The sequence below is a fragment of the Macrobrachium rosenbergii genome, chromosome 19, assembly GCF_040412425.1.
Source record: "Macrobrachium rosenbergii isolate ZJJX-2024 chromosome 19, ASM4041242v1, whole genome shotgun sequence".
Classification (NCBI taxonomy): Eukaryota; Metazoa; Arthropoda; class Malacostraca; order Decapoda; family Palaemonidae; genus Macrobrachium; species Macrobrachium rosenbergii.
Genome location: NC_089759.1, coordinates 7547147 through 7571361, shown reverse-complemented (window position 1 = coordinate 7571361; position 24215 = coordinate 7547147). Strand labels below are relative to the sequence as shown.

General features: G+C 38.9%; 2 long non-coding RNA genes across 2 annotated transcripts in view; one reads left to right on the top strand and one right to left on the bottom strand.

Annotated features, from left to right (window-relative positions):
• The first annotated feature begins 3824 nt into the window (after positions 1-3824).
• On the top strand, positions 3825-22281 carry LOC136848612 (uncharacterized). Its single transcript, XR_010856063.1, has 3 exons — positions 3825-3980; positions 14434-14581; positions 21682-22281. It is a non-coding gene; the product is annotated as an uncharacterized lncRNA (long non-coding RNA).
• LOC136848614 (uncharacterized) overlaps positions 20328-24215 on the bottom strand; it is a 25158-nt gene continuing 21270 nt past the window's right edge. The window contains exons 4-5 of the long non-coding RNA XR_010856064.1: positions 22874-23000; positions 20328-22595 (exon numbers count right to left, since the gene is read on the bottom strand). This is a non-coding gene — a long non-coding RNA (uncharacterized lncRNA). The remainder of the gene's footprint in view (positions 22596-22873; positions 23001-24215) is intronic.

Here is a 24215-nt window from a genome sequence, read left to right as displayed (position 1 = left end):
ATTCATTTGTTAATTTATTTTTTTTAATGAGCGATCTCTTCTTTCTGCATTTCCCTCTGCATTCTGCTACTTCTTTCTAATGAACGCCATATTCTTTAGAAGCTTGGATTTCAAGTCTGTGGTTCCTGTAGGTTTGTTTCATATGAATAGCGTTCATCTTCTGAATAATAATAATAATAATAATAATAATAATAATAATAATAATAATAATAATTATAATAATAATAAAAGAGTGGGACTTCTGAAACTTGTCAAACTCAGCGCCAAGACTCGGCTTCCTTTCAAATTTACCTTGGATTTATCACACACTGGAAATTTCTGGCTCTTTAAAATTATCAGGCGTTTTGGGTAAATGCCGAAAAACATTTTGTCCAACTCGGGTATCAAAACGTGGTATTGGCTTTATCCGCCCGAGTCTGGAATAATAATCGTATATTTGGGGTATTTCATTTTTTGTATCCCTCCTCGATACGGTTCAGTCAAAGGCAAATGGTCTTTTCGGTGGTCCACCCTCTCTCTCTCTCTCTCTCTCTCTCTCTCTCTCTCTCTAAAGGACTTCTATGGAATTCCGTCACTCATGACTGTCTTGGTCTTTATCTTCCACTGATCTCCAGCCTCCCTTCGCATAGTTTTCATCCAAGTAGGTCTGGGTCCTCCAATTCACCTTGTGCCCACAGTACCCCGGCTGATACTGTCGCGTACTGTTCTCCCATGGGTTGTGCGAACATCATGTCCAAGCCATTTCCACACATCCCTTTCATCATCATTTCATCTTATCTGGAATTTTCGTAATTCCCGTATTTACTTTAGCTTTTACGTACATAAACTGCGAAAGAGTAAGAGAAACGTTATATATGCTCTTACAGCAACTGGAATGGGTCATAGACCCTAGATAGCCGAAAATAAAGGTAGCCCATATACTCTCTCTCTCTCTCTCTCTCTCTCTCTCTCTCTCTCTCTCTCTCTCTCTCTCTCTCTCTCTCTCTCTCTCTCTCTCTCTCTCTCATTTCCTCCATTGATTCACAAATGGCCCCTGGAATGATACCTGGATTTTGTATAGTTCGTATTTTATTTTATTTTATTCTATTTTTTTGGTTGCTTTTTAACCTTTCGTTCTCTTCCATAACCGTTTTACGGCGCCGGTGCTTTCAATAAAGACGCGCAATCGAAAATCAAAAACGCGTGAAATTTCCGATTTGCCTGATCAGCTGACTTTATTTGTTTTTTAATTAGGTGCCGCGTGTCTGAATGGCGGAGATTAACTCTCGAATGGCGCCGGGGGTTTGGATTTGCGCTCATGGAGAGGCCTGTGTTTTTGCGATAGCACTTTCTCTCTCTCTCTCTCTCTCTCTCTCTCTCTCTCTGCAAATTTTATTTATGCTCCATCAAGCTTTTACTGAACATTCCCAAGTGCATTCGACTGTGCGTATAATGTGCCTGGAAAAATACACGTAAGCTAATTATTTTTACTTTAACAGTTAATGTTATTCACCGTTAAATACTCGAGCAACAAATGAACAGCCGTGAGCTCTCCCAGCAGAATTCTGCAAAGTAACATATTATATTATGTGATAAGAAAAAAAACAGAGCGAGGAAGAAAGATTTAAACTATGATTTCATAATCAGCATAAAAAAGCTGTAATGATTTTATTTACTTAATCATTCATAAAAGCTAGATAACAGCCTGAAAAGGAAAAAAGGCAGGTGTGCTTGAAAGAACTGCCAGATGACGTTTCCCTAAACCTTTGTAACGCCAGTTTTGGAAACATATGTAGCTTATATGCAGCTGAAAAGCAATATATTACTATTTGTACAGAGGCGAGGAAGTAGTGTTTATAAGTTGCGCTATGAGCTATTGAACCTGGCTTTCAAATTATCATTATTATTATTATTATTATTATTATTATTATTATTATTATTATTATTATTGTTGTTGTTGTTGTTGTTATAATGGCTAGTTGAGGCTCTCGCTACTTTGCTTGATGCAAATCTGCAGCTATCCTCGCTCTCTCTCTCTCTCTCTCTCTCTCTCTCTCTCTCTCTCTCTCTCTCTCTCTCTCTCTCTCTCTCTCTCTCACAGTAAATCAACACAAATAAATTCAATATCAAGTTTTTTGACAAATTATGTATATTTGAGATTTTTAGTCTACTATTTACAAAATTCCTCTAATATACTTACACATTCACGTTTTTTGATGAGTGTATATATTCATAATCTTCATAATTTATAAAAATTCAGCCATTCACTCATTTTTATGCTAGTTTTCGCTGTAGTCCAAAGAAAAAAAATTTATCAGCGTCAAATTTATCACCCGGAAATGAAAACATTTAAGTGAAAAACCTTCCTTACTCGTATTTGTCTGTTGTATTCGTTCATTTGCTTTTATCGATTTTCCTGTTTGCAGACATCAAGGCGAAAAAAACAGGCAGATACAGAAACGTGCCTTCAAACCTCCAAGCACTGTAATTGGAGACATTGTATATTTAAATTAGCCACAAGCGCCTTTGAATGAAGGTTTCCGTAGTGCCTCACCACTCTCCTTTAAATTTTCTTCAACCCCCTGGATGGAAATGCAATTACTTGGTATAAAAAGTAAGCACACACACAATAGATACACACACAATTCCTCTGTGCAAACTTCGTCAGTGTAAAGTTCTATTTATTTTTTCCTTCACAGATGTCAGTGAAAATATTTCCAGTATATACATTAGTAGCAGCAAAAAGCAGTTCATATTTTTTCACTCATGAAAAATTCTGTAACAGCCTCAATGATAATATGGGAATGAACGTTTGTTTGTAAACATTTAATTTGGTCATTATACTCAGCTCTCAACAATATTTTCTTTCAGCCTGAACTTTGTATGGCTACAGAATATCAGGTATTAAAGTCATTGTTATTGCTGTAAGTATGATTATCGTATTAATTAGGTGACGTACTGTATTCGGCAGCCTTCAAACCAGGGGTTTGGTTATGGTACCTGGTGTTGATTCCCTAATGAGCTTTACAGCTTGAGCCGTTCTAAGATTAAGCTTCGGGGGACACAACAATCATAAAGGAAATGTTGAATGGAAAAAGCAAGTTAAAAGAATTTTAAATAATTGCCGTTACAGATATGTTTCATGATTCCGGGTGTAACTCACTGAGAATACTTGCATATCTTAGCTTAAGATAATTGACGAAGAACGCTAATTCCAAAGACGTTATATTGCATATAAAGCTTTTTCTTTTTCAAATCCAAGATACGATCACTTGCTAGTTGTGAGTACGATAGCCTGTCTTTACACGTAAACATACGGTTACCCAATAAAATTTTCGGAAGAGCAGTGTTACCAGATGAAGTTCTTTTTTGTCTCCATGGCCTTAGGATTAAAAAAAAAAATACTTTGGGCACAACGCATTCTAAAATTGCTATTACAAACGAGTTTGCTGTAACTTATGAACATATTTTTACACGTTAAAAGACAGTGTTTTGTTTAAATAGGAAAAAGGTGTTTTCTTTCACAGACCTACAGTTTATTAAAATGCAAGGAAAGTATTTTTTCTCCATGGAATTTTATGCCCCTTGAGTATTTCGCTCGATAATTTACCATGTAGCATTGTCGTCGAGAGTATTAAATCTAAATACTTACCAGTGATTTCGTATGACTCTTCCACCCGGGCCTCCCATACAAGTCAGAAAGACAGTAGAATATAAATATTATATATATATATATATATATATATATATATATATATATATATATATATATATATATATATACACACACACATTTTCTTCAGACTTGTGGTTAATCCAAATCCCATGAAAGGTGTGGTGTTGGCATCACTTGCTGACAGACTTACAGCCCGACAGGTGAAACGACGAAAAGCCGGTCATACACCGGTAGACTCTCTTTAGTGACGCACGATCGAGATGTTAACTAAAGGTTATTCTGCCTAATTTTTTCTCCATTGATGATCGGCCAACAGCCTTACAAGGTAAGACAATAACCCCCCCTCCTCCCATAGCTAATACGGCAAATTTTGAAACCGTAAGACCCCTAGGTTACGTTAGGTTGGTATTTTTATGTTTTTTTTTTAGTGCCCTATCATTTCCGAGCATTTCGGGTTTTTCATGCAAAAATGGCTGGCTGGAGTCCTATTGGCAGCCTATAATATTTTACCCCATAGCCTACTCCAGTAGCCTGTATGGTTATTTGTTGTTTCATGCTGTTCATTCCAAAATCTTACCCCTACAGCGTGATATATCCATGGAAACGCCTGGATAACACACTCAGACCACCTTGTTTTGTTTAAATTTAGCGATTTGGGGAGAGATACGAAATCAGGAGGCCCATATCCGGTAACCAAACCTTGCTTGACTTATTAGGTGTAGTGCTTAACCTGACCTTTGAGGTGTGGTCTCTCAGTAAGAGTTCCCCTATTTTGTTGGACGTGGGTTTGCAATGGGTGAACCACAGTCATTTGCAACAGATAAGAAGCACCCTAAAACTATTAGAATAACATTTGTTTTTAGATTACAGGATGTTTAAAATTTCATAAGCCTAACTTGCCTCTTGATTGTGATAGGCTACATTGTTTCTTAGTCTATGGGATGAAAAAACAGTAGCAAAAATTCAGCGTCTTAACTAAAGAGTAACTACAAAATTAAATGCCCCCAGCCCAGTGCTGGGCTTCAGTTCCCAGATTTCTTACATTGATTCATATGACTCTAATGAACAAACAGTATGTATGCAACAAAAAAGTGTTCTTGAACAAATTTAAAAATGTGCAACATTGCATTGATATGACAAGTTGTACCAAATGTTAGGTAGAGTGGTTGGTATGGTCAAGAACAAGAGCAGTCCTTGAAAATGGAGTCACAAAGTGAGCGGAGTAAGAATGGTTGTAAAACTTAAGCTGACCTTGTGTGTTTTGTATTGGTTATTTCCAAAGATATTTGCTTGGCCTAAGAGGAAAAGTGTCAGCTCTACAGGGAAACCTGTTGCAGGGTATGTCTGCCATATTTAACAGCTATGGGGTGTTTTTTGATGAGAAACCAAAAATTGGCGGTGCCAACCTAGAGGGAACAAGTACGGAAAAGACTGAAAATGTGCCAGTGGTAATGTATACATTACAGGGATACATTTTAAGCCCTCATAGGATGCCAGATCTTGCCAGCTTCGGCTTGGTCTTCCCCTTAACCAGTATAAAAAATGGTACTAAAATGGATACACCTTTCGTAACCTAACCAAACCAGGGGAACCACATCCCACCTGGCCTAGTTTCAACATAGATGTCTCTTGCAGTAAACTTTGTCTTGGGTTGTTTGTGAGTTCACAATGTTAGGTCTCTAAATATCAGTAATACAGTAAGAGTGGTTGGTAATTCTAAGCCGGCTGTCCGCGGTGAGCTAGACTATGGCAATTGACGTTTTCCTATGTTATTTTACTTCCTTTAGAGGAATTTAAAGTAATATTTTGTCGGCCGGCTGTAACTAAGCTGTCATTGACCTTTGAAGACTACACGACTTGTATTACCTAACGTGGGGTAGGTCTAAGCCGGCATTCCGCGGCAAGCCCCCCCACCTCCATAGCTAATACGGCAAAATTGTAACCAGTAAACCCCCCTAAAAATACCAACCTAACGTACCTAGAGGTGTTTACTGGTTACAATTTTGCCGTATTAGTTATGGAGGAGGTGGGGGCTTGTCGCGGAATGCCGGCTTAGACCTACCCCTGGGCGTTAGGTACTTAAGTCGTGTAGTCTTCAAAGGTCAATTACTATATTTACAGCCGGCCGACAAAATATGACTTTAAATTCTTGTAAAGCAAGTAAAATAACATAGAAAAACGCCAATTGCCACAGTCTAGCTCACCGCGGACAGCCGGCTTAGAATTACCGAGTGGTTCTCTAAATATTGGTAACAAAGTAAGGGAAATTTTAGGTAAATCTTAATAAGTGCTTCGGCCAATTTTTAGTATAAATGTGTTTATACATTGAAAGAAGATACTAAGTTATGTTCTAACGAAGAAGGAAATTAGTGGCAGTAAGTCTTATAGGTCTAGCAAACACAACTTGAATATTTGTACCTACAGAAAAAAATAAAGTCCTTCATGTTGTTGTCTCTGTCGTATCACCTATTTTACTGAGCTCCTGTTCGTTCATTTGTGTGCTGCGCAGTCTCAAATTGTCATGAGGAAACCACACCTTCCAAATGACATCACGAAAAAAACTCCACCCAGAAAGCGACATCATTAGACAATATCCAATCGTAAATAAGCACGTTTCAGTTTTCTCCGAAGCAAAAGAAAGCACAGTGTTTTCAGCCAGTGACAAATATTTTATGTTACCAAGTCGTTCATTTTTTCGGCAAATACACCTATTTTCTCCAATTAAGCGTTACTTGCACTACCGCCATGAGTGAATTGGCAGAACCGTCTACAAGCTCCGATTTTGTTCCCCATAACTAAACTGTAATTGACCTTTGAAGGCTACATGACTGTACCAACGGGTCCCTGCACCGACCTATACAGTTCAAAGGTAAATTACAGTTTAGCTACAGCCGACCGGCAAAATATTACCTTAAACTCTTGTAAAGCAAGTAAAATGACATAGAAAAATGTCAACTGCCACAGTCTAGCTCGACTGGACACTATTTGAAGCTTTCGGTCGGGGCAAAGAAATGTAAACGGTAAACAAAGTGTACAGTTTAGCTACAGCAGACTGGCAAAATATTACCATTTCTGCTTTCTGTTTTGGGGGTGGCGGAACAGCGCTTCACGCCTTATCCGCATTTTGAAATATTCTTGACAAGTTCGTATGTTCTGGCAGGCAGTAATGTTGTGCTGCACGCGCTAGCAACAGGGGTTACAGAAAATGTAAAAAGAATATTACTTTAAATTCTTGTAAAGCAAGTAAAATAACATAGGAAAACGTCAGTTGCCACAGTCTAACTCTTGAAAACGTCAGTTGCCACAGTCTAACTCACCGCAGAACACTGGCTTAGAATACTACTCTCTCAGTTGAAGAATTTGGAGGCATCAACCTCCCCTGTAAGACCGTGCATGCGTGATAGGGCCTGGAATCAGCAGTAGTAGTAATACATGAAAAGTGCCTCTGAAACAGTTCCCGTAGTCCATTTATTCGCCCTTTTTTTTATGCTTGTTTTTTGTGTTCCAAATGACATATACTGTAACAGGAAATATACCAGTAAGGTGCCCAAACCTTTTCCCAAGTTGTTTACCCCACCCAAAACCCCGAATTCACAATGGGTCCCTTTGCCATTAGATATTCTTGAAAGTGTTTTACCCCACCCAAAACCCCATTCCCAGCGGGTCCCCTTTACCGTCGGCTACAGTTCCAAGGCAATTTACAGCTTAATTACAGCTGAGCAACAAAATATTACAGTACTTTAAATTCTTGTTCAGCAGATAAAGTTCTATAGAAAATTGTCAACTGCCATAGTCTAGCTCACTGCGGACAGCCAGCTTAGATCTACCGTTTTATATTCCTTGATACATGAATTTTCCCAGGGTGAATTATTTGGCTAATGCTGTATCTGGGTACAAACTATTCAGGATCTGCTCGTCTTGGCTACAGCCGATAAATGAATGACAACTGCATTCTGGTCAGGCAACCACCTGGTCAAACTTACTAAGTTATTCAAGACAACAAACTGACAGGTCAGGAGCTCTTGCAAGCCGCAACGTATTTCCTGACATGAGGGGAACAAAATAGAGATTACCATACATTCAACTGTGTTTGTTTGAGAATGGAAAATGGTACATAATTCTATATGCAAGTTATGGACAGAGTTCTGATAAATATAGCTGGAAAGCTGACACTGTATTGCTTCCAGTAGGATTGATACATTTGACATGACATGATCATGGATGATAGTTGAAAAGAGTGTATGCTGTTGGCTGTGTTTCTTATACTGTACATGCGTGCCTGATGTGTGTGTCAGGAGATGTTTTCTGAGAGAAGTGGATGCCCGCAGGGTAAGAGTTCAGGTGGTCAGGTAAGATGTACAATTATATAGGTCCATGTGGGACCCTACAGGACCCCCCCCCTTGGAGAGGCCTACGGTTGTAGGTCGGTGTCTGGAAGGTATGCTGGTTTAAGTCAATCAGTGGAAACCCATACGGTTCTGCCATCAACTGTCTGGTAGGCTTTGTCTTTCCTTTGGATGACCCAGTATGGTCCTGAGTAGGCTAGGGAGAGGGAGGCTGTGTGTGTGTGCCCACTCGTATGAATGCGTATTGTACATTCTGCAGCTTGTTGGGAACATACACTTTTTTGGCCATGTCGTAGGTTGTCTTGACCGGCATTATCCATTCCAGTGCTTTATGGATGTCGGACTTGTCAGGTGTTGAAAGATGTCTGCCAGCAATGTTAATGCTTGTCTGTACAGGGCTTCTGCTGGAGATGCATCAAATGCTGTGTGTGGTGATGTTCTCAGGTTCAGTAGGACCCAAGATAACTTTTCTCCAGCTCCCGCCTTGACATCTGGCAGTGAGTGATGCTTTCAACGATTGGTGTAGCCTTTCGACAATGCCGTTGGCTTCTGGGTTGTAGACCGTCTTGTTTACTATCGTTGTCTCCAAACTGTCTGCAAGGGAGTGCCATAAACTTGATGTGAAGTTGGCCCCCCTATCACTTGTGACGACTTGTGAGAACATGTCTGCTAACCAATCCTATGAGAGCTTTCACACAACTCTTCACCGTCTGTTGCCATATTGGTATTGCTTCTGGCCACCTGGTGTTTCTGTCAATGATGGTGAACAGGTATCTGTACCTCTCAGAGGGCAGTAGAGGGCTGACTATGTCGATGTGAACGTGGGCAAGATGGGGGTGTGTTGTTTGGAGCTCTCCTATTCCACTCTCTATGTGTCTCGTTACTTTTGACATCTGGCATGGTAGGCATTCTCTTGTCCACCTTTGATGTCTGCTTTTATTCCCCACCAGATGTACCATTCCGCTACAATTCGGGCGGTTGTATGGCCTGATGGATGGGATAGGTTGTGGGCAAGATTGAAAGCCTTTCTTCAGACCACCTGACAGGTATGGGTGAGGGCGTCCGGTACTTGTTTCGCCAGTGATATCATTGTAGGTCCACGTCTTTTTGTGCCTCTGCTATTTCAGGATAGGCTAACCCAATCTGTAGACGGTATTGGCGCAGTTTCTCGATGGTGCATCGGCTACAGTGTTTGAAGACCCCTTCAGGCACTTGATGGTGCAGGAGTGTTCTGCTATTGCAGACAGGTGATGCTGCTGCCATTTTGACCATGCATCTGTGGTTTATGTGAAGGCATGTACCAAGGGTTGGTGGTCTGTTTGTATGATGAACTGCTGTCCTATCATGTGGTGGAAGTGGTGGATGTCTTTGTGGACTATCAGGAGTTCTCTATCAAATGTGGAGTACTTTGGTTCCGCTGTCATTAACTTTTTGCTGAAAAACGCCAACAGACGACGACCATCGTCTAGGTCTGCTCCAGTACTGCGCCCATTGCCGTGCTACTTGAATCAGTCATCAAGGTGAGGGACCTATGGGGTAGAGGAAAGATTAATGTTGCTGCAGAGGTTATCGCTTGCTTTGCTAATAAAAATGCATTATCTTGGATATTTGACCAGTATAATTTTATGGGTTTTCCTTTTAAACAGTTATAAATCGGGCTCATGATTTTAGCAATATCGAGTATAAATCGATGGTAGTAGTTAATTAGTCCTGAAAAATCTTGTACAGCTTTGATTGTTGTTGGTGTCAGGAAATTGGTGATTTCTTGCACCTTTTCTGGGAGGGGTTTGATGCTGTCTGGGCTTATTTGATGTCCCAGAAATTCCACTGCAGTTTTTTCCCACTCACATTTGTCTTCCTTTACTACAAGTCCGTTTTCTTTGAGTATTTGTAGTACCCTTTTGACATCTTTCAGGTGTTGCTTGAGGTTGCGGCTAAATACCAGGATGTCGTCAACATAGACAATGCAGAAGGGAAGATCGCCCAGAAGTTTGTCCAGTAGTCTTTGGAAGGTTGCCCCCTGCATTCTGAAAGCCAAAGCAGCTGTAATTCAATGTTTAGGTGCAAAGGGGATGATAATCGCTGTCTCCTGTCTTTCTTTGCTACTGGAACTTGGAAATACCCCTTCAGCAGATCTATTTTGGTGAAGACTTTGACGCCATTCATTTGGTTGGTGATGTCTGCTATATTTGGCAATGGGTATCTGTTGGGCTTCATTTTAACGTTTAGCCGCCAATAGTTTCCACATGGCCACCATGTTCTGTCAGGTTTTGGTATCATGTGGAGGGGGGATGCCCATAGGCTGGCATCTTTTTGGCATATTCTTGCCTTTTCCATTTCCCAGAATATTTGTTTGGCGTAGGTGAGTTTTTCTGGGGCTAAATGTCTGAAGCAGGCATGGACGGGGGGACCCCCTGTTTCTGTGTGGTGCTGGATGTTGTGCCTTGCTGGTTTGGTTAAGTCATGCTGCAGGTCGTCTTTGAAGACCTCTGGGAATTCCTGTAGGAGGCATCTTATTTCTGGCGGTGTGGTGACTTATGCAATGGGTACAGTCTGTCGTATCTGCTGTCGTGGTGATGCGGGGGCAGTTTTTGGGATCAGCAGTTTTGATGCTACGTCCACCAGCAGGTTGTGCTCTTTTAGGAAGTCTGCTTCTAAAAGTGCTAATGTTACGTCTGCCGTGGTGAACGTTCAGCTGTAGTCTTTCCCATTGAATGACAGTTTCATTGTCCGCCTCCTGTATATCTTGAGTGGTGCCTTGCTAGCAGTGGATATGTGGATGTTTTGGGTGGGGTGGGGTTGATTTGCATGCCCCATGTTGAAGAGGAATGCTGTGTTTGACTTCTTGTTCTTTATAAAGCACGTTGAACCTTTGCATTCATACTTGAAAAAATGACAGCAATAAGCAGGCTCAGCTTCTCTTACAAGACAACCAGTCTGCTCACCACTGGCATTTAGCTGTTTGGGTTGTGGATGCGACCCTCATGCATGTGTTTTGAAAACAAGCAGCCTTTGTCACATTTGTAGGCCTTTGTTCCAAATTTTCCAGTGGAAGAAGCACATTCCCTCTGGTGGTTTGTCTCTCTTCTGTCTGGTCTTCCCCTTGATGAATTGTTTGGGGAAGCTCCGTTTGTGGATGGGGCCAGCTGGTCCCTCTGGGTTGCTGCCGGGTTTGTGTCAGTCGACTGCTGGGACCGTTGTGCTGCTGCTGCTTTGGGTTGCTGGGTGGGCTCTGCTATCTTGTGGGCCATGTGTACAATATTGTGTCGACCAATTTTAGGAATTCTTCGATGGGCATGGCCACCACTGTTTGGTGGGGCAGTTTTGTGAGGAGGACCCCTCTCACAAGGTCCAGGGTTAACTCATGTTAGCCGTCTGCAGCGGGTAGTGTTATCAACTGCCGCAATTGCTTGTAGACTTGCGATGGCCACTCATCTCCTATGGCTGCCCACACGTTATCCAGGAATTTTCTTGGTTCTTAGGGCGCGTGGCATACTGAAGGCTGATTTCAGCTGATTCTTCAGTGATTTGTAGGGGACGGGTTTGAAGTTCTGCGAGCCATCCTGCGACTTGCTCAAAAATGTCGTCTGGCAGGAATTCGAGGACAGCATCTGCTTTGCATGCTGAGGAGGTAATTTTCTTCAATCCCTAAAGAACCAAGCTTCTGGGTTGTGGGGTTGAATGGGGGCAGATGTATGGAGTCGGCGGTGACGGTGTCACTGGAGAGGCTGGCATCGTTGGGGCTGGCTGGGCTGGTCATCTCCATGGTCACCAATGTAGCGAAGGCGTGAGTTAAGAGGCTGAGTCTACAAAAGTAGTAATTTATTCAAGACAACAAACAGACAGGTCAGGAGCTCTTGTGAGTGGAAATGCAGTACCTGACACGAGGTAAACAAAATACAGTAAAGATTAACATACATTCAACTGTGTTTGTTTGAGAATGGAAAATGGTACATAATTCTATATACTACAAGTAATGGAAAGAGTTCTGTTAAATATTGCTGGAAAGCTGACATTGTATTGCTTCCAGTAGGAATGATGCATTTGATGTGACATGATAATGGCTGATAGTATACATTGAAAAGAGAGTATGCAGTTGGCTGTTTCTTATACTCACATTCCCGGCATGCATGTCAAGAGACGTTCTCTGTGAAGAGTGGATGCCTGCAGGGTATGAGTTCGGGCAGCCAGGTAAGGTGGACGTTCGTGTAGGTCCATGTGGGACCCTACAGTATTATGACTTGCTACAATGAGACCATAGTGGCACACTACCTGAGACAAGGAGCTCAAGGTTGGAGAGTCTATACCACTTTCTGTGGATATTTTTTCCCTAAACAGGGGCCAACAAGGTAAATATTTTGTCCCAAGGATGAAGAATTGTGTTGTAACTTAGAATAGTTGCCCCATCCTTTGTAACCATCCTCAATCAAAATCTTTGATTTTGCTCTGCTTTTTCATATTCAGATAACGAGTACAGTGTACAGTTATTCTAATACATTCTGGTAGTCATCCTCACAGTCGTCATAAGGATAGTGATTCAAAAGGTCATCCTTTCAAGAATCTTGATTGTAATAATGGCTCATTCACGCCCACAGCAGGAGCAGTTTGCAAACCACCAAATACTTGAGACATATCACTAGGAGGTTTCTTGAATAACAGCTCTTGACCAATTATTTTTGCAGAGAGAATGTGGAATGCCTGAGGGTCTTGGAGATTTGTCTTCATTTATATCAGATAAACCACACATGTGGTTGGTGTAGTGGAGGGAGCAAATTTATCATCAGTGCCATTGTTTCATATACAGTATAGCTGACTTTCTTTTTGAGTTTGTAAAGTCTGTCATATGGTCTGCCCTGTCTCAGATCTTGAGCTGCATGGATGTAAATTAAGTGCTTACATGAATCTAAGGTAGTTATGTTACTACTCAACATTGACCCTAGAACCATCAGAAATAGGATCCTTTGTTGGTTCCAAGTATAGTATCTAAATGAGCCTCAAGACAAACCTTTGTTTCAGGCTTTTATGGCATTCCTATTTTGTCATTAGTCTTCCCCTTGGCTTTTACAATTTTGAGATCAGTCAGTGACCTATAAAGTGAAATAGAATTTTGCATTCCAGGATAATTAGTAAGTAAACCATTTCTTGGAACTTTCACCCCAGTGATGTAACGGATAGGTTATTAATTTCATACTGATTGGGTCCTGTAGTAGCAGCATCAGGTCAGGTGGATCATGCTAATTGAACTGCTTTTAAAAGTCCTTAGAAGTATTTGAGAAAACATTGAACTGTACATTTTAATACAGGATAAAGCATACCAGGATGGATAGGAAATTTACCTGTTCTGATAGCCAAGCTTACAATAAAACAATGCCACTTTTGTACCATTTCAGTGTGTAGAAAGCAGCCAGTGCACCTCATGTGGTGTTACTGTAGGTATTACTTGAAGGTTCTATGCAGCATCCCTTCGGCCTCTAGCTGCAACCCCTTTCATTCCTTTTATTGCATCTCTATTTATAATCTCTTTCTTCCATCTTGCTCTCCACCCTCTCTTACAATTGATTTATAGTGCAACTTCTTGGTTTTCTCCTGTTCCACCTTTCAAACCTTTTTACTGTCAACATCTATCAGCACTGATTGACCACATAGGTCCCAGCGCTTGGCCTTTGGCCTAAATTTTATATTCTATTTTATTCTGCTCAAGTGCCCTGTTGGAGAAATTTGTTTGTGGTCAACCAAAGGATTTTGGGTCATTAAATATTCTCCAAAGAATGGTTCATGAAGCAGTTATTCAGATATGCTATCCCAGCATGGCTTACAGGTTTGGTATTTCAAGACCTTATAGAAAATGAATAATGGTAAAGCAGCATAAGTTCCAGTGGCTACCCACAAGATCAGATCTCTTGCAACTATATTTCATCTTGTTCACATGCATAAACGCAACTCCCTCCAGCTTTTGTAAGAAAACTTCTGATGCTTACATTCAGTCTCGAGAAGCTGTTTTAATAGCTTCATCCACAAGCTAAATTGAGAATTTTGGTAATGGATTACAGTAGTTAATAAACATTTCTTCCCAAAAAAATTAAGTAAGTCCACTAGGCTAATGTTTTAAGTTCCCATATCTCAGCCTCACACATTTCGTGCAGCTTACAGAATTAAATTTAAAAATGAGACTTAAACTACTGTAGTACTTTAGACACTGGGATTCACATGTGAACACTGAGCAATACAAAACTACTCATAAGTACTGTACTGTATTTGGTTGTATGAAAAAATGATTTTTCAGAAATTTTTCATGGGCTAGATAGAAGTTAATGTTTACTGGTTTGCATTGGTGCCTTTGTCTTTGACCATATGTTTAATGTTAATATAGAACTTTTAAGATTAATTATTGTCGTAATTTATTATTAAAGAAATAGTTTTCATTTTTTCCAGGTGTGATTTTGCAGTGAATTGAATGGAGAAGTAAGTTTCCCCAAATTTTGCTGTGGGTGTTGGGTGTGTGAGGAGTTAAGTGCTGCCAGAGTAGGCCATCTGTTTGCTGCCATATTGGCATGAACAATCCAAGACTTATACCTGACAGGTATGTTGTTGTGATGTTCGTAAATGTACCAGTCTTCATCTGAAAGTTTTGTGCTATTTGGGAACTGGAACTGTCAAGTGTTTTGTACTGTAAGCATGCGAATGAAACAACTTCGGGTTGGTAAATGTATATTGAAACTGGTATCTTGAATACTTAATGTGGAAACCAGTACTCTTAGGACTTGGGCACCAAAGAACTTTATCTACATTGATAGTATATTATATTTTTACCTAGCTAAGTCTACGTCTCAAAACTACTGAGGGATCTCTCATCCTAAGATTATTTTGAGTTATGTTTTATGATAGTTCGGTTCAGATTTAGAGATAGTAATTTTAGATTTCAAGTGTAGTAGTGTTGACCATTGTTAAATTACAAGAGCAGCTAATCATGATTAACTTCAGTGTTAGCTGCAGATGTTACACCTTGCCTCCAAAAGAAATAAATATTGATGGTACCAACAGTAATGTTTTTTGGGTCATTGCTTTTCTGCCATTTGTTGGATATTTTGTTCCCTTTTGTTCTAGTCTTACATTGCTGTCCAACTACTTGGACTTCACACTGATAATAGGATTCTGGTATGCAGTACTGTATAGATGATAGGATTCTGGTGTGCAACACTGACATAGGATTCTGGTATGCAACACAGATGATAGGGTTTGGGTATGCAGTACTGATGATAGGATTCTGGTATGCAACACTTATGAAGGATTCTGGTATGCAACACTTATGATAGGATTCTGGTGTGCAACACTCGTGATAGGATTCTGGTATGCAACACTTATGATAGGATTCAGTATGCAAAACTGATGATAGGATTCTTGTATGCCACACCAATGATAGGAATCTAGTTTGCAACACTGATGATAGGTTTCTGGTATGCAACACTTGATATGATTCTGGCTTGCAACACCGATGGATAGGATTCAGGTATGCAACGCTTATGATAGGATCCTGTATGCAAAACTGATGGGATTCTGGAATGCAACAATGATGATAGGATTCTGGTATGCCACACCAATGATAGGATTCTAGTTTGCAACACTGATGATAGGATTCTGGTATGCCACACTGATGATGGAATTCTAGTTTGCAATGCTGATGATAGAATTCTGGTATGCAACGCAGATGATAGGGTACACAATCTAAAGGCTCTAGGCTCTGGGGATTGCCAGGCCCCACACAATTGTTTGTTGTTAGGTCATACATGAACAAAGTTCTGTACACATTTCATCTTGGCATCAATGACATTTTAAAAAGTTTACTTTACTTCCTTGAGTTCCTTAATTTTAATGTATTAATGGCCTTAGACCATTGTAGTCCCAAGTTTACAGTTTCATAGATTAGCTTTGCTGTTTACAGTAATGGTTGTCAGTTTTTATGCAACTTAAGACCCTAAGATAGGAGTTGATTGGAGGATGAGAGGATAACTAAGAAAATGTCGTACTTTAAATTTCATTTTCTTTAAATAGGCTGAATTTGTGCAAAATATACCTTGAAAGTTGAATCACTATCATCATCAGTTATAATAGGCTGGGATAGTCTCCATATGCGAATCCTCACCCCAGCAGGATGATACCATTCATAAAATACCATATATTCATAAACTTGATTATTTCTAAACTCTCTCTCACCTCACGAAAGATACTGATATTTGTTAAATTTATTCTTCCAGATTTATACTGATAGTGAAACTTAATTCAGATAAACTGAATTGTAAATTTTTATTTTTCCATATATTCTTTTGTTTGCTCAATGGTCTTACCATAGGGGGTGGGGTGTATATGTGGTTTTGTATGCCCTCATGTAAGTTCAGAAGTTTTTCTTAACTACAATATTGATATTAGGGCTGATTTTTGATGTCTGTTTTCATTGCTTGTCTCATTACTGTTGTTTATCATCTTAAGTCTGTATCCAGTGCAGTCCACCAGTAGACTTTGTCATCATCCTTGACCGGTTCAGCTATGGTTTCTTTCTAAGATCATCTCATCATTGTGCTTGTTAACTGAATTACAGTCTGGTGTCTATCTTCATCTGTGGTCTCTATCCTCCTTCAAAATGTTTTGGACCTTGGGTTTGGCCATAGTCCTGCTTCTTCCCTCTGTCTTTTCCCACCACATGTCAAACCATGTCTATCACAGAGATCTCATTTATTTTCCCAACATATGTAATACTAGTTTCCATCCTTCCAACTGTGTGTGTTATTTTTTGAGTCCCGATATCAGGGCTCATTTCGTTTATCACGCCAGTACACCCATTTCTGTTTGGCGTAGCAACTACAAATCAGTTGTTGGTATTTGATATTTTTTTCTCAACTTGTTTTAATGTTGCCTGAACTTTTTTTTAGTGCTTATCCATATTAGGTAATCTACAGTATATATAATTTTCTGAGACTATAAGTGCATTAGCAGCCAAATGTAGATTTTTAAAGGTGTAATTACAGCAGAGTACAGTATATCTTGTTATACCTATATAAACTAGGTCAGTGATATGATTAAACTACTGAATGTTGATGCTGTCCATTTCTTCAGTTCATTTATGGTCTGCATCCATATTTGTACTGCAACTATCCCTTTTAGTTGCTTTATGGCCTGAATTTTTATAACAGGATAAATTCGAGCTTATGCAAGTTTTTCAGTTAATATAATTTTGCCAATAACTTTTTGGCCATGCGTTCATAGCTTGACCAAAACACTAAAATATTAGGACTCAGGAAATAATTTTAGCTGGTGAATTATGTAAGGGCCATTTCAAAAGGTCTAAATAGGGCAGTAAATTTTGTCAGTAGGCATGTTGGCTTCATTTCTCATTTGTGTTGATAAGGTCATGGATATTTGGACAAATCCAGAGTTGTCTTTGTTGGCAAGGAACCCCTTGTAAGGTGTCCTCTCTCACGTAAGCCAGTGGGCGTTGATATTTCTGGCATTATTTAAAACTTAGGTTTTTCTCACTTATGCTCATGTGTGTTCATACTGTACATTTTTTGTTACATCATGGTGTTCGCACCGACATGTAATTGCAGTTAAGTGTATGGCAATAGGAGGCCTCTTGAGTATGTTGTTTTCTCTGCTTTTTAAGTTGCTTTTTACAGGTACTAGTAAATTATAGAGTTTTGAGATGTAAAGCACTTTTTCTTAATTGACTATAAAACACCTATCCAACGGTATAGAGTTAAAGATGTGGGACTTTTATTGAAGACATGTGTTTACAGTAGGGATAGATTGCCCTTTTTTCAATTGTACAAAGTATGCCAAATTTTTTTCAAGGCTTTTTGGGCCTCATGGTGATCCATTGCCATTCTCATTAGAATCTCTGGTTGTGTCTCAAGATTTTCCACTTTATTGCAAGTGGCATTTGACATTATTTGAAGGTCAGCGATTCAAGTGTTTACCAGATCTATGTTGCTACACTTGACATTACTAGGCAAGTGGTGGTGATAATGGGTTATCACCTTTGGCATAGGGCCTTCTGACTGTTTCTAGAGTCAAACACTCTCTCTCTCTCTCTCTCTCTCTCTCTCTCTCTCTCTCTCTCTCTCTCTCTCTCTCTCTCTCTCTCTCTCTCTCTCTCTCTCTCTGTGTTAATTGCATAGTCAGATAAATGGCACATTGGATTAAAGTGTCAGTTTTCCAGTTGCCACTAAATATTTCATCTTTAAATTTTTTTGATGCACTATTAGTAGTAGAGACACGGTCTCAGACCCTTTTATCAGTAATAATAGCAATACAGTAGTAATAATAATAAAATTAGGAGTGGTTTAGAAACCGGCTGAAGTTTTGTTTGTAATTCTCCAAGGGTCATTTTCTATTATTTAGGGAATATTTTACTGCTGTATTCAGTCGGTAGCTACGGTTTACTTTTGACTTTTGAGATTAAATGTATAATAGTAATGACAGTGATTAGTATTTAAATTACCTCTGATGATTATCAATTTCCAAGTTGTGTAATTTTCTGGCTTAATTAGGTGCTCTTCAGCTGAGAGTTTTCATTCTGTGGTACCAAATTAATTTTAGCCTTTTCCGTTTATAGTATAACCAATAAATAGTTTCAGCTCATTTCTTATGCAATAAAACTACAGGATAGTTTTTGTTGCCTTTAGATTTAATAGGTAAGCATTATGGTAAGAGGGCAGGCGTGGAAGAGGATGAGTTGTGTACAAGGAGTAGAGGGAGGCTGAAATGCAGGTGACAAAGGTAAACAGGAGGAGTCAGGAGAATTGAGTTGATAATCTAAACAGAAAAGATATTCAGGATAGTAGTTCGTACAGTAATTGAACCAATTAGGTACTGTTATAGCAACAGTATTCTGGAAAGCACTACATAAGCACTCAAATATATCCAGTCCATATCTCAAAATTAAACGTCCTAGACATGTACTTGGGTTACTTGCTTTAAGTATGGTCTAGGTAACGGCATCTGGTTGCTTATCCCATTGGTTTTTGTGTAGAAAGCTTTTTAGTCTTGTAAAATCTTATTCCATGAATCTCTGTCATATACAACTTTCTACAAGTTCCAGTATGATTATTTCAAGGTGCTGCTGGTTCATTTTGTTTTGAGGTTCTGATTTTTGTTGATGATTGCTAACCAGACATAATAGATGGTTATGGTGTGTGTGTGTGCTCAACAGTTTCAAAAATTGGAGTGACTTGATTACAGGTGTTTTCCACATTTTCGTTCTCTCATTCAATGCACTGCATAAAGTTAAGCTAAGTTCATTGCTAGCAATTGGGCCGCTTTATGCAGTTATTCTTGTATCCTGTGGTGTCAGTGGTAGTTGGACACTCGTGCCGAGCTTAACGAAGCACATTTTAATTAACCTTTACTAACAGTAATAGTCATTGAAATAGGGTAAAGTTAGATATTTCTCCCAGTTTTGTTCTTTAGAGCCAAAGACCACAAGCATTTTTGATATGGAATTGATTGGTTGCGTCTGGATTTCACTTAGGATTTACTGCTATGTAAGGTTAAATAATAATGAAACGCAAACTGATAAGAATAGGTAATTTATTAAATTGAGTTTATACATGTATAATCGCAGTGGAACGATACGCTAACACACTCAGATTTCAAGTAAAGATTTTGATGTCCTCCTGATATTTGCAGTTATGAAGAATATACCAACAAATACTCAGTTTCGTTAGAAGTACACACTAGTTGCTAATAATGTACTGTGCAGTTATAGACGAAGCCAGTACCATATTCAGAAATTAAATAAATGGGGCCCACCACACCAAGGTTGTCTGATCAAAAATCTTTTACGAAATTTTCAATATCTTGCATCATCCGAAATCTCTTACAGGAGAGGAAATATGTAGTTGACTTACAGCATAGAGATGCACTTGATACACCCGAACTGGCAACTTCTTCCAGTCAGGATCCCTTATATAGTTCCTTCTTTAGGACTTTTAACTCTACTGCCCTAATCAGTAATCATTCCCAGTTACCTTCTGATGAATCCTAAATGTCCCTCTCGCCAGATAACTAGTACTGTACAGGCTGGAACTTCTACCCATTCCCAGACACCGACAAATATACAAGATAGGCTAGTTGTAACGATTACATGCTCTTAAGGTAGTTTTATATTATGAAAATAAGCAGACAATTGCAAACAGACATCTAACAGTACAGCATAAGAAATTTTAATTTGTAACTAGGACTCCATTACATCAGAATTGAAGGTCATATTCAGGTGCATAGTTTATTTTAAAAGTGTACATTTTAAGCATTTTATGTGAATTATAATTATTACTTCTCTCTCTCTCTCTCTCTCTCTCTCTCTCTCTCTCTCTCTCTCTCTCTCTCTCTCTCTCTCTCTCTCTCTCTCTCTCTCTCTGTGTGTGTGTGTTTTTAAAAAAACAGTTCAAACCTCGATTTCCTACAGCCCCTCTCAACAGACTTTCAAGGGCTGTTGTAAGCGTTAGTACATACCTACTAATGTTTTTATGTTTTTATATGGTAGGGGTGTAAACCTACAGGTTTACACCGTCTGTGGACTTGGTTCGGCACAAATTCCATGTTTTTCTTGGTGTAGTTGATAATTATTTACCATAGAAAACTCATGTTTTAGGTAAACTCTGTTCTTGATTTTTATGGTCACAAGTAAAATGCCTGAAAGTCTTATAGTATCATTTGAAATTGCAAGGAATTTATTGCAAGACACTCATGAGGGGTTTTGAAATAGGACGACCTTTGTACAGGTGTTTAATCTTTTTACCAGTGCTTTTGAATGTCTAGCATTAGAGTTACAACGTTCTTAGTTTTGAATAATTTGAATAATTTCATAAAAACTGCAACATTATAAGGGTCATAATAGGCGTAAACTTTTTTTTTCTTGGAGGAGGAGTATAGAGCCTCCTAATTCTTTCATCTGATGTAGTGCTAATGTTTTTGTGTCCAGTTGATCGTAACCAGTGTTAGTTGACTAGAACCTTCTCACGATGTTTCATATCGTTTGGATGCTATACTACTGGAAAATAGCAAATGATAATTTTTCATAAGCCTTTATATGTCACATGAATACATAAATCGTTTGAATAAAAAAGGCTTGCAGAGCATTTGACATGAGGATTGGAAGGCCTTGTATGAAGAGGTGTCAGTGTAGGCATTAACAAGGCTTCATTCATCAAGTATTTATGGGAGGATCGTCTGATTTTTCAGTTATTGAATGGGGATGGATGTTTTGTCAGGCTATAAAATTGAACAAAAAGTCATTTATAGCTTTTGGCACAAGATGCATCATCCTGTCATTAAAGAAATATTCGGTGCTCCTCCTTTTCATGTTTATTATATAAAAACATTCTATTCATTAAAGTTTCGTTTTTATCCAGCCACTTTTATCTTATTTCAAAAGCTACATTTTTATGAAGTTTGTTAAATAATTCGACTAATGATTAAGCGCATTATTATGATTTGGGTGAGCAATTAAACGAATATTTTTGGTAGTGAGCGAGCGATTAAGCGAATATTGTACATAATTTTCCAAGTCAAAATTCAATGCATTTTTATTCTTGAAAATTTCTCAAAGCAATTTTGTTTAATGCGTATGAACATTTTAAATGGCAGCATGGACTACAAAATACTAATTAGAATCTGTCCCTATTCCAGCAATTGGCACTGCCAGAGGAAACAGGAGATGTAATGTTTCACAACAAGTGGCCTTGCAGTATCATCAGTGCAAGAGGAAACAGGAGTTGAAATGTTTCACAGCAAGTGGCCTTGCAGTATCCTCAGCGCAAGAAGAAACAGGAGATATGTTATTCAAGTGGCCTTGAAACAGATGAAATATTATTCCACATGGCCTTCTAGGAGCATTAGTGCAAGAGAAAACGGGAGACCTAGTGGAAATAGGAGATGTAATGTTCCAGCAAGCGTGGTCGCAGGATTATCATCAGTGCAAAAGGAACTAGAGATGAAACGTTTCACAGCAAGTGGCCGTGCATTATCATCGCTGCAAGAGGATTTCATATGGTAGCTGGTAATCCAGGGCAATTTAAGTTTTTCTAAGAAAAACTTCTGGACACCTCAAAATTTAAGATTTTGCATTTTTTTTGGGGCTACTGCTGCTGGCAGAATTGGGAGATAATTGTGTAGATTGGTTTCATGTGTCATATTTTTATCCGTAGTATGTTAGTTTAGAAAATATCTGGTTTCATGTGTTATAAAAATATCTGTAGTATGTTAATTTAGAAAATATCTGCAAATGTCCTTTGGCTGTGTGAATTAACCTTGAATACCTATATTAGTTTTCACTAAACTGGAGGAGGAGAACACTGAAGGTAACTCCTATCCTATGAAAACATTAGATACCACCACAACCAATTTTGTGCTGGTTATGTAGTTTTGTTGCCAAGCACGGGTTGAAGAAGACTACATGTCTCATATTTCGGGAAACATTTCTCTGAAGTCGCACACTGAGCCTTTCAAACCTCCAGTAAACGGACGTTCTGACACTTCCTCCGCGACCGTCCGGTGACAGGCTTGCAGGATTGCGCAACATGGCACTCTACGACTTCTCGTCTCTGAAAAGTGTCATTGCTCAGTTTAAATTATATTGCCCAGTGCAGACATATTGCTATATAATCTCAGTATTAGCTGGCACACGACATAATCCATCTTGTTTCAAACAATGATTTCAAGGGCAAGGCAAATTTTCTCAAACTTAGAAAGCTATGAAAATTACTTTTTATAATAGATCAAGAACAACCGCCAGAAATTAACTAAAGCAAACTGGTGTCCCGCTTGACTGAATTGAGCGGAGACTTCAAAATAAACCCAGTGGAGAAGAAAACGTTCTCACCTTTGTTGCTAGCAACAATGTCTTGTGCCCCCTTGGAAACCAGCCGAGACTTCCGTATCTCTAATTAGGAAAGGAAACGCAGCACGGAATCCCCTTCTAAATAACCATTCCGTTTTCAGAGAGAATGCTGGCGAAGAGACGAGCAAAACTATAAAACAATGTACATAAACCAAATGTACAAATTGCATGAAAGTTGTTAAAATCTTATGAAGAAAAATCAATGTCTACGCCAAGATTTCAAATACTAAAAGACCCTACATAGATTAATTGAATTTCAAGAAAGATGGAATTACAGTAAAAGTTTAGGATAACTAAATTCCCACCCTATGCCCCTTGTGGCAAATTCGGGAGGCCAGCTTGTCTCGAGGAACAAAGTCTTCGAATTGAGAGATCGTTTTTAGCTTCTATCTGTACATTCAGCGAATAATTAAACTGATCCCAAAGGAAGCTTTTGTAAGATTATCTGATTCTAGTCTTCTTTTGCTGTCGATATGCCAATTCCTGTTAGAACTCACGAGGCGGGGGTGCCCCTCCCCCACTCAAAAATAAAATTAATATCAATCGGGGGTCCCCCACTCAAAAATAAAATTAATATCAATCGGGGGGAATGTCTATTATCAATAAAAGTAGCTAAGTATATAGTTGTAAATAAAATGTAAAAACCACCATTTCGCGAAATATGATATTGTTACTTTCAATGAGCTACAACTCGGCTAAATATATATTATTGAATACTACAGTATTATCGGATGTAATTCTCAATTTAAAATTCTATTCAATACACCACAGACGACAACGTAAGCTACTTCCTTTATTAATTCCCCCCGAAGAGACTGAACTCCTTTTCGAATTAAGTCATATTTCTTCATTAAATTTCCTTGATGTTATATAAGAACCAGTTTCATTATGGATCATACAAGGATTATGTGAGAAAAAAAGACCAGATAACTGACAACCGTTTTGGTATGTTATTAACGAATAAATTACTTGAAGTAATTATTTAAACTTATAAAACATGTTATTGTAGAAAAGATTTTCCTATCTGAATCACAAATATAAAAACGTGGTGCTACTATAGTATGATATATCTACCAAACATTTTCTACATTTGACCCCTCAGGGGCTAGTACTAAACGGCGGAACAGTTAGGTGAGTCACTGTTTCGCCGTGTTTAGTACTAGCCCCTGGGGAGTCAAATAGTTTTATCTATAGTTTAAGGAAGTAATTGCCATAAGCCTTAACTGGGTTGTTTGGTAGATAGCATCCTAATTTTTGGTAGGTCGCCAACAGCTCGGTAGATATCATACTGTAGTAGCACCGAAAACGTTTACCTATAGTTTTT